Source organism: Mus caroli, chromosome 17 (genome assembly GCF_900094665.2).
Source record: "Mus caroli chromosome 17, CAROLI_EIJ_v1.1, whole genome shotgun sequence".
Classification (NCBI taxonomy): Eukaryota; Metazoa; Chordata; class Mammalia; order Rodentia; family Muridae; genus Mus; species Mus caroli.
Genome location: NC_034586.1, coordinates 21,522,803 through 21,533,678, shown reverse-complemented (window position 1 = coordinate 21,533,678; position 10,876 = coordinate 21,522,803). Strand labels below are relative to the sequence as shown.

Genomic DNA, 10,876 nt, shown 5'->3' with positions numbered 1-10,876 from the left:
TAAGCACACAGAATGGAGACACCCACAGTTCTACTGTTGGGATCGACAATAGCTCTTACATGGGTGGTTCTGTTCCCAAGGAACTCCGTTCAGCCTGAAGATCCTGCATCAGAGGACGGCTGGAGACATCTTCTGGTGGAGACAAGGAGGCTGCTTAGGATCCCGTGGCATAGAAGGGGAAGCCACAGTGGAAGACCAGCTTTAGGTACTGGCAGTGCCCAGTGGATACCTTGCTGTGCAGGTGTTTGAATCTCTTTGATGACCCAGGCACTGTACTCGTTTGCATTTACCATGTCCACTAGATGGCGCTTCAGACCCATTAATTAACACTCCCAGTTCAGAATGCTCTGGAAGCCTTATAGTGTGGTCCCACGCCTCACAAAGTCTGGTCTCAGGACTCCTTCATAATCCTAAAACTTGTGAATGTTTGACATGTGGGTAGTTTTGGTGAGTATTCAGTCTATTAGAAATGGAAAGGAATGTTTTTAAAATATCTCTTTAAAATAGCAACTTGGACAGGAGCATAACATTCTAACAAAAACAGTGATGTTTACTTAAAAGCTTCTCTGGGAAATGGGCCACACTTGGTTTGTATAGAACTTTTTCTCTTTGCTTCTCTGTAGTCATGAAACTTCTGGAACATTCCGTTAACACCCTCAAGAACAGAGACTACCTGTTCTTTCTGGGCCTCTGGAAGATCTTCCTTAAAGGTCCTGCGACAGCCAGGCACAACTGAGAATTGACATCAGAGATCCTTCCTGCATGCCTGGCAATAAGCTTGTGCCCCCCCTCACAAGCCCCCACTTTTTAACATGTTTTATTTTTGTTTGTGTGCATGTTTACATTTTAAATCTGTGTGTGTGCGCACACCTGGATAAAGTTAGATGTACATGCATGCAGGTGCCTAAGGAGGCCAGAAGACAGCATCAGTTTTTCCCAGAGCTGAAGTTGTGAGCCAACTGAAGTGGGCAACTGATCTTGGGTCCTCTGGAAGAGCGGTAAGAGTTTAACCACTAAACTATCTCCCCAGCCTATCGTCTCAGTCCTCTTGGTTGAGGACAGAGGGGTTGGATGTTACTAAATATTCCTTGGGTGAGACTAGCTTAGAGAATTCTGTTTGCAATCAGCATGGCTGCAAGCGAGCATACTTGGCCCCTCCTCCTTCTCTTCCTCCTCCTCCTCTTCCTCCTCCTCCTCCTCCCCTTTCTTTGTTTTATTTTTGTTTTTGTTCAGTTTTGCGTTTTCCAAAACAGGGTTTCTCTGTGTAGTCCTTGTTGTTCTAGAACTCACTCTGTAGACCAGGCTGGCCTTGAACTCAGAGATCACCTGCCTCTGTCTACTGAGTGCTGGGATTAAAGGTGTGTTTGCTCACTCTCTGTCTTACAGAGCCCAGGTCCTTGGACCCCAGGACACGGTGCCAGAAAACTCCTAGAGGCATCTGTAGGTAGGGGCCCAGTTGGGAGCTCTGTCCTTGGCTCCCCAGGACTCAACCAGCCCATAACAAGAGAGTGTCTTTCCATGTTGTGGTATGGACAGTCTGCGCTGGTATGATTATAGAGAATCCTGTTGCTCAGGAAATAATTAAAAGCTGGCATTAGCAAGACCTTGGGTTACATCCCTAACACCAAAAAATTAATAGTCCCCTGTGCTGGGGATGAACTCAGGGTCTTGCTTGTGCAATAAAGGCATTTACCAGAGAACAGCAGCTCCAGCCTTAGAGGACTCCTCCCTCCTCCTTTTCTTCCTCCTCTCTTCCTCTTCCTCCTCTTCCTCCTCTTTCCTTCTCTTCTTCTTCCTCCTTAACAGCATCTGATTTACAGAAAAATTGGGTTAGCTATTCAGGTTCAATGCTGCTCTCCTGTTTCTTGCTGGAGTGATTGGACCCTGACCCTGGGCATCTTTATAAGCTACGTGGGTTCCTCATCACATCCCCTCAGAGGCTATCCAGTGCCATTCCTCCACCTCAGGTCCCATCCAGGACACCGCTCAACTGTCAGTAATCAAGCTCCTGCAGGGCTTCTCTTGAGGAGGACCCCAGCAGGTTTTATCAGGTTTCTCTCTGGATTCAGGGACCCTTTGCCCTCCCCTATTGAGAACCAGAAGGTTCTTGTTTCCGGGGGGGAGGGGGATGGGATGGGAGGAGAGCTGAGTAGCCCCAGCATGGGCTGAGGGAGGAGTATGGAGCCCTCAGGAGAGTGAAGCAACAGAAGCGATATAGAAAGTAACTCCATCCATACCACACAGACTGTGTCCCCTTTGCTCTGAGTGGAGCAGGAAGCCAGGTGGCTGTTCAAAACTGTGTGGCCTTGGATTTCTCCTGTGACTGTCCTATGGGAGTTAAGACTCAGCTTAGGTGCACATGTCCTCAGTTTTGAGCTCCAGGGAAGAAGCCCAGTGTCCCCTCCCTTCCACACCTGTTCCTCATTTTTTGGTCCATGTGGCAGGCCAGCTGTCGTGTCTGCCTGGCTGGCTGTGCTAGGCTGTGGCACAGAGAAAGAAGACCCCTGGAGCCCTGGGCTATCCAGGGCATCAAGTCCTTGGAACACAATCCTCATTTGACCTCTGTCCCACTGGTTGGACTGGTACCCTCTCCTTCATCCTTCTTTCTTTTCTTAATTAAAAAAAAATTAAAAAGTGTGTGTGTGTGTGTGTGTGTGTGTGTGTGTGTGTATGTGTGTGTGATCTCCTGGATCTGAAGTTTCATGCAGTTTTGAACCACTCACATGGGTGCTGGGAATCGAACTCAGGTCCTCTGCAAGAGTTTTTATACACTGAGCCGTATCTCCAGCCTTATTTATGTATTTATTTACTCCCAAACAAGATTTTTCCTGAGCTCATTGTTAGGTTTATTTGACATTGTGAAGAACAGCACAAGAGAACGCATTGTCCACTGCCCTGTGTCTTCCAGAGGGGACATTCTTTAGAATTGGACCTAGGGTGTTTTTGTGGCTGTAGGCCACCCTTCTGTGTTTGTGTATAGATGTCTGCAGTGTGAACACTGGCCACAGGTCAGCCTCATTTAGATCACAGTCGTGCTCTGGAGGTTCAGCTCGTATCTTCAGAATTCCTTTATTAGAAAATCAGGCCGGGTGTGGTGGCGCACGCCTTTAATCCCAGCACTTGGGAGGCAGAGGCAGGCGGATTTCTGAGTTCGAGGCCAGCCAGGTCTACAGAGTGAGTTCCAGGACAGCCAGAGCTATAAAGAGAAACCCTGTCTCGAAAACAAACAAACAAAAAACAAAAAACAACAACAACAAAAAAAAGAAAATCAGAGAAGTTATTGGATATGGTGATGCACATCTGTGAGTCCGGCACTTGAGACTGAGTCAGGAGGATGCTGACTCTGAGACTATTCTGGGTATTCATACCAAGACCCTGTCTCAAAACAAACAAACAAACAAACAAACAAACAAACAAACAAACACATTCACATTACACAATCAATCATCAATCAATCAATTTGATAAAAACCACACCAAGCCCGGAGCCAGTGAGCCAGCTCAGTGTGTGAGCATTTACTACCAAGGCTAATGACCTGAGTTCGATCCCTGGGACACACAAGGCAGGGCTTTTTTGTGCTTTCAAAAAGTTGTGCTCTGGACTCCACACATACCTGTGCACACCTCTGTCATACACGCACAGTAAATGTAATTAAAAACAACAAACAAACAAACCAAAACAAGAAAACCAAGCCACCATCACCAACAGAGAGCAGAATGTATACATCTGTAACTCCACCAGCACTGGAGAGATGGAGGCAAAAGGATCAAAGTTCAAGGCCATCCTCGGCTACATAGCAAGGTAGAGGGTAGCCTGGGCTACTTGATCCAATCTCTCTCAAACAAAACGAAGAAAACCAAGAACAACAAACCTCAAAGATTTAAAACCCCCCAAGCAGCCCTCCCCGCATCTGAAGGAATATCATCGACTGGGTGTATTCTGCATTTTTCTTTACTTTTCATTAAGTTTTCTCTTTGGTAATGAAGCTATGTGGGCTTTCTGAGTTCCTCAGAGCAGCCTGGTCTCCAGGCATCTTGGCTTAGTGAGGAGGAGGAGTTTGGAGTCCCTAGGAGAGCTGGACAACAGGAGTGACATAGAAAGCTACTTCCCGGGGGCTGGAGAGATGGCTCAGTGGTTAAGAGCGCCGACTGCTCTTCCAAAGGTCCTGAGTTCAAATCCCAGCAACCACATGGTGGCTCACAACCATTTGTAACGAAATCTGATGCCATCTTCTGGAGTGTCTGAAGACAGCTACAGTGTACTTACATATAATAAATAAATAAATAAATAAAAAGAAAGAAAGCTACTTCCCATCTCACAGTCTGTGTCCCCTTTGCTCCAAGTAGGGCAGGAGGCCAGGTGATACTCAACACTGGCTGGCCTCAGACTCCTCATGTGACTGTCTCAAGGGAGCAGAGACCCTGTCCAGGTGGGCGTGCATGCGTGTGTGTCCGTGTGCGTGTGTGCTCAGCTTTTTGCTCCAGCTTGTCCCCAGTGCTCCTGTGTAGTGTGTATGCCTGCCATGAACCCTGTGTTCCACCCCAAGCACCATAAACAAAAGAAAAACAAGAAACAAAATGTAACACCCAGACTCTTTGGGAAGGCCCAAGGCTTAGTGGGCTACATTGTCCTAAAGGTGTCCCCCCACCCATGCCCCACCCCGTCCCTGTCCCTGTTGCCTGATACTGCGATTGCTGGACCCAGCAGTGGTTATTGGATTTCCTGGAAATGTGTGTTTTGCACACTGTCTGTTTTGCACCTTCATGTGCATGGATTTTGTGCTTTGGGGATTGTGTCTGACATCAATTCCCCATACCGATTCCCTGGGTTCTGCCACGGTGATCCTTAACTTTGTAGAACACTACGTTCCTGTGTTGTCCACCATCTTTACTGTCAGGAATGTCCAGTCCTCTGAGCTTACAGCCCACAATGTCTGTCCTTGTCATTTTCTAGATTACGATTTCCATGTTTGATGTGCACCATGGTTCAGGAAAAAGGTAGGAACTCTCCATCTCTGCCAGTGTCTTGTCAGTTGTCTCTGCATCGTCTGCCTCCGTTTTCCCTGGAATGTGATCCGAGAGAGCAAGGCTTGTGATGTCCACACTCTTAGCCTTAGCTTCCTGGGGCCAGTGGTCAGTGCAGACACACACAGTGCTCTCAGTGGGGCTACCTGCCTTTGGCTACGGAAAGTCTGTCCTGACTTTGGATATGAGCTGTGGCTGCATCTTTGGGTTAGACACCTACTACAGGGTAATAGGGATTGAAATAAAAGTCAAGGGTCAAAGGTCAGGAGTGAGAACAAGATGCATGCAGTGCACGGCCTTGGGAGCTCTGGCAGAAGCCAGTGGGCCGGGGCTTCATCTCAGGCAGATCCTCTACTTTGGCAAAGGATCTCTTGGATTTGGGGGCTGGGCTTTGTCAAGGGTTTAAGTTTCTTCCTGGCCTCAGCCCGTGATAGTTCCCTACCCCACCCAGTGGCACCCCTGCCTGGGCAGTCTGCTTGTCCTTATGGGGTCTGCTTCACCACCTGTGGGCCTTTCTGAAGGGCATTAGTCAGGAGAGGAGGCCTTACTTCGCCCCACGGGCTGCTTTCTTTTGCTTTGCTCCTCAAGGCTCCACCCAGGTAAGGCTTGGAGGGCCCTAATTCCAAGCCAACTAGGAAGACAGAGAAGGACTCAGGTGTGGCTTGTGGAGCCAGCTCTGGGTGGGTGTGCGGGTGCATAGAGATGAGTGACAGGGGTCTGTGCTGGATTAGGAGGTGGGGGAGCTGGTGGACTGGAGTCAGCGTCCCTTCCCCATTTGCTGTGGGGGAATGTGACCGGAGGAAGGTTACGGAGGAAGGCTATGAAGGGAGGCTATGGAGGGAGGCTGTGTCCTGCCTAGGAAACGTGCTTTTGGTTTCCTGCTCGCTGACACGTGCTTGTGTGCTGGTGGAGTCCACTGGCTTTTAACAGGCGTCGTTAATGATCTCCAATCCCTGTTTCTTAGACACAGGCTGAAGGACAGCATTATGCTCCTCTAGTGAGGCCCATGGAGCCTGGCAGGATGTGGCCATGCACTTCTTGTTCATTTGGCAAGGGTCTCTCAGCCCTTCTTTTCTGTGGACTCCCAGCTTCCAGAAGACCCCCAGCCTGTCTGCACCCCACCCCAGACTCCAGCTGAGGTTTGCTCTAGCATCTAAAGCAGGAAAGAAAGAGCTCTGCCCCCCAGGGACACTGAACTTCCTTGGTTTGTCTTTTGAAAATCATCCCAAATGTTGTGCTGGTCTGTCTGGGTCCTGTCACCTCTGGATGAACAGTGTGCTGACACCCTCACCCTCTTACCTCCCAGCAGTGGGGACACAGGTCACCTCAGTGTCCTGGAGTGGCAGGAGGGGACAGCAAAGTGTCTGCTGACTATGTGCTACAAGCTCCCCCTTTTAAGTCTATCTTGACAGAGCCAGGCAGCTTCAGGTCATATACTTATAGCATTACTTCCCAGCTAGCAGCCTTGCCATTCTTGTGCTGCAGTGTTCTCAGTTGTGAACCGGGGCTGGTGGCTCCTATTTCACAGTGTGTGAAGATTAAATAAATCGATACAGGCCAAAGTCAGGTGTCAATCACAGATGACTGTAGTGACGATGATAATGGAGACTATGATAGTGGTGGTGTAGGTGGTGATGGTGATGATGACGGTGATGATGATGGTGGTGGTAATGATAATGATGTCAGTAGGGGTGGGTAATGTTGATGCTAATGGTGATAGCTGTGATGGTGATGATGGTGGTGAAGGTGATGGTAATGTGGTGGTGATGGTCATGTGTTGGTGGTGATGGTGGTGATGGTGATGGTTGTGATGGTGTTGAAGGTGATGGTGATGTCATGGAGATGGTCATGGTGTTGATGGTGATGGTGATGTCATGGAGATGGTCATGGTGTTGATGGTGATGTCATGGTGATGGTCACAGTGATGGTGGTGATGGTGATGTCATGGTGATGGTGGTGATGGTGATGTCATGGTGATGGTCACAGTGATGGTGGTGATGGTGATGTCATGGTGATAGTCACAGTGATGGTGGTGATGGTAGTGATAAGGACGATGGCAGTAGTTAATCTTTTTTTTTTTTTTTACAGGGGAGAGCGCGAACGCAGTCCCCCACTACCACAAATTATGCAGTCGAGTTTCCCGCATTTGGGGAAATCGCAGGGGTCAACACACCCCAAAGTGCAATGGGTGAGCCTCGCCCTGGGAAAACCACCTTCGTGATCATGGTATCTCCCCTGCCAGGTAAGTATCAGTAGTTAATCTTAATTGCCAACTTGATCGGGTGGAATCACCCAGGAGACACATCCCCAAGAGTGTCTGTGGGCATGTTTCCTGGGGGGATAGCTCAGTAGGGAAGGTCTATACTGGGTGTGGGCCTCACAATCTCATGGGATGTGTCCCTAATTGAAAAAAAAAGAGACAAAGCAATAAGCCAACTGAGCACCCACATTCGTCTCTGCTGTCTTCCTGATCTGCCCAGAGCTGAGGGAGCAGCCTCACTCCCCTGCTGCAACCCTCCCCACCATGGTGACTGCATTCACTCAAACCATGAGCCAAAAGAAAGCTCTTTTTACTGAAGTGTTTTACGTCAGTATTTGGTCATAAATTAAAAAGATAAGCAGTACAGTATCAGTGGTAAGGATGCTGTGCTGACAATCGCTACAGGCACCATCTTGGGTGCTCCAGTGCTGGGGCTACCAGTGGCTACCAGGACACACCTGAGGATGCCTGACCTTACCTTTGAGTGTGGAAGGCAGGTGGACTGTAACATTACAACATAATACCTTTGAAAAGATTTTAGTTTGTTTTTATGTATGTGTGTGTGTGCGCGTGCATGTGTGTGCCTGCGTGCATGTGCGTGTGTGTGTGTGTATTTAGAGAGACAGAAAGACAGACAGACAGAGACAGAGAGAAACAGAGACAGAGACATGGAGAGACACAGAGACAGACAGAGACATCCTAAAGAGCCAGAGATAAAAGCAGGTAAAAGCTCTTGCCACCAAGCCTGACTGAATCTGACCTCTGGAATCCATAACGGATGAAGAGAACCAGTCCTGCAAGCTATCCTCTAGCCACTACATGCATTCTGTGGCACCCACCCACCCACCCACACTCCCACAAAATGAATAAATAAATAAATTAATTAAAAAATTAAAGATGGGTACTGGAGACATGGCTCAGTGGTTAGAGCACTTGCTGCCCTTGCAGGGTACCTGGGTTCTGTTCCCAGCACCCACACAGCACCTCATGATTGTGATTCCAGTTCCAAGAGATTTAATGCCCCTATCTGACTTTTACAGGGACCAGGGACACAAATGACACATATGAATACATGCAGGCTGAACACTGGTACACACAGCACTAATAAACCAACCAACAAACACTGGCATAAAATCATTAAACAAATCTTTAAAAGGATTACAAATGTGAGAACCATCATATACCCTCAGCCCAGAGAGGAAGCCAGAAAAATGTCCCCCAGGGCTGTGGGTGTCACCCCAGCATCCTCCTGCAGAGAAGGGAGGAGTAGCAAGGAGGGCTGTTTCCAGCTGGGTGTTAGTGGGCTCCATCTTGGCTCAGACCAAGCCCTCCAGCAGGTGGGGGACTGAAAGTGCCGCCAGGGCCAGGGCAGGCTCATGTTACTGGAGAAGTGGGGATTTTCCTTTGCGTTCTCAGGATCATAAATAGAAGAATTTAGAAATCTACTCAAAGACCATTTTATTAGAATTTGAATGGAAAGCAGCAGGACAGACAAGAAGAGGCTCCTGGACGCTGCCAGGAGGACAGAGCTGGGCAAGAGGAAGAGAGGAAGCCGCCTATCGGCTCAGGGTCTAAGAAAGCAGGCAGGTTCAGCAAGGGGGGTCAGCAAGCAGCTGTGTGGTGGAAGGGGCGGCCGAGGAAGTGGGATTTCAGAAGAGGAGAAAGTCCAGAGTGTCAGGGAATGCACACTTGGCCTTGTGGTCAGTATCTGAAAGGAAAAGAAACAGGGGCTGGCGAGATGGCCTGGTGGTTAAGAGCACTGACTGCTCTTCCAGAGGTCCTGAGCTCAATTCCCAGCAACCACATGGTGGCTCACAGCCATCTGTAATGAGATCAGACGCCCTCTTCTGGCCTGCAGATGTATATGTAGCAAAACGCTCATACAATAAGTAAAATTTAAAAAATTAAAAAAGAAAAAGAAACAGAAGGGAAAGAAAACGTTGACCTTTTCTGAGTTCTTACCCCTTTGGGCCAGGACTCAGTAAATGGCTGCACTGAGGGAGGGGCTTTGGGGAAGGATAAATACATTATCTCATTAAAGGGATAGTTACTCTTCCCATCTTCCCACAAATCAGCTTTCCTGACGTCGTCCCTGGGTCAGGTGATTGACAGGTCCAGCTGGATTCAGGTTAAGGTTAAGGTTAAGGTTAAGGTTAAGGTTAAGGTTAAGGTTAAGGTTAAGGTTAAGGTTAAGGTTAAGGGAGGAGGCACTGTTGTGGGAGCAGGCAAGGGGAACAGTCAAAGTTGTCTTTCTACACGGGGTAGAGGTAGGTAGGTTCCATTTTTTTTTTTTTTTTTTGACTGGGGGGGATGCGGTGAGAGGTAGCTTTTCCCTTAATGAGTCTAAACAAGGCCAGGCTAGCACTATGTTTTTCTTTAGTAATTTAAATCTCAAGGAGAAAAGTGCATTGTTTCCGTTTCCTAGAGAAATGGGAAATGAAGCTATGAGCTGCCACTAAGGGCTGAGTTCATCCTCAGTAGCCTCTAAACTTTCTAATATTCGCCTTGCTGCCTAACACCAAGCCCTGCGGTCCCTGACAATCCTCCGGCTCCACCCACCCCAGGCCAGCCTCGGCCCTGAGTTGTCTTTGGACCCGGCTTGGTATCCTCTGGAGGGCAGAGTCTCCTGGTTTTCAGCCAAGCTGGGTCCCTGGGTTTTGATTCCTGTTTGCCTTCTCGCTAACAGCTTTGTCTCTGTGTTACCAGCAGCCAGGAGGGTCCTTAAGTGTCCTTGTCTTTGCATCCCACCCCCATTCTCTGAGCTTCTTATCATGCACCAGAGAAGGCACTCTCTCTTCAGTCTCCTCCACGCCGGGCAGTGAGCTCAGAGTAAGGTCTTTGAGAGCAGGCAGAGCTGGGCTCAGGCATCACCCCCAGCTCAGCAGAGCAGGGCCTCCCATTCTCTGTTTCCTGGGCTTTAGAATGGGATTAAAAGCAAAGCTGCCACCCTGCCTTACAGCCTCTCCTTGGCAGGCAGGGGTAGAGTGGGTTTTCTGAGCAGCCTGACATCATCCTGGCAGTCTCCAGGGAGTCCTAAATTTTAGGCCCCTCCCATATTCATTAGGTGTCCTCACCTGGAGGAGACAATGGATTAGATCAGGTCAGTCCCAGTTCCCCTCCTGCTCAGCTCACCGTGCCTGCCTTCCCCACACTTCCTTTGCTCTCTGCTCCCTATAAAAAGGAATCTGGGGGGCTGGTGAGATGGCTCAGTGGGTAAGAGCACCCGACTGCTCTTCCAAAGGTCCGAAGTTCAAATCCCAGCAACCACATGGTGGCTCACAACCACCCGTAATGAGATCTGGTGCCCTCTTCTGGTGCGTCTGAAGACAAAGACAGCTACAGTGTACTTACATATAATAAATAAATAAATCTTTAAAAAAAAAAAAAAAAAAAAGGAATCTGAGGCTGTTCACAAGACTTTACTCTGTGCATTTGTTCCTGTCCTGACTTCAAGTCCATGAGGTCTTTTGGCCACAAGTGCACTTTCTGAAGGGCTGAGTGAGTGAAAAACTAAAACAAAAACAAAACAAAACAAAACAAAAACAACAAAAACTGCACAAAAAACTTGTGGCTAAACCCAACAACGTGAATT

General features: G+C 48.5%; 1 non-coding gene across 1 annotated transcript; it reads right to left on the bottom strand.

Annotated features, from left to right (window-relative positions):
- Positions 1-7,109: 7,109 nt before the first annotated feature.
- Positions 7,110-7,274, bottom strand: LOC115029826. The gene has a single exon (XR_003835383.1). It is a non-coding gene; the product is annotated as a U1 spliceosomal RNA (small nuclear RNA).
- Positions 7,275-10,876: the final 3,602 nt, after the last annotated feature.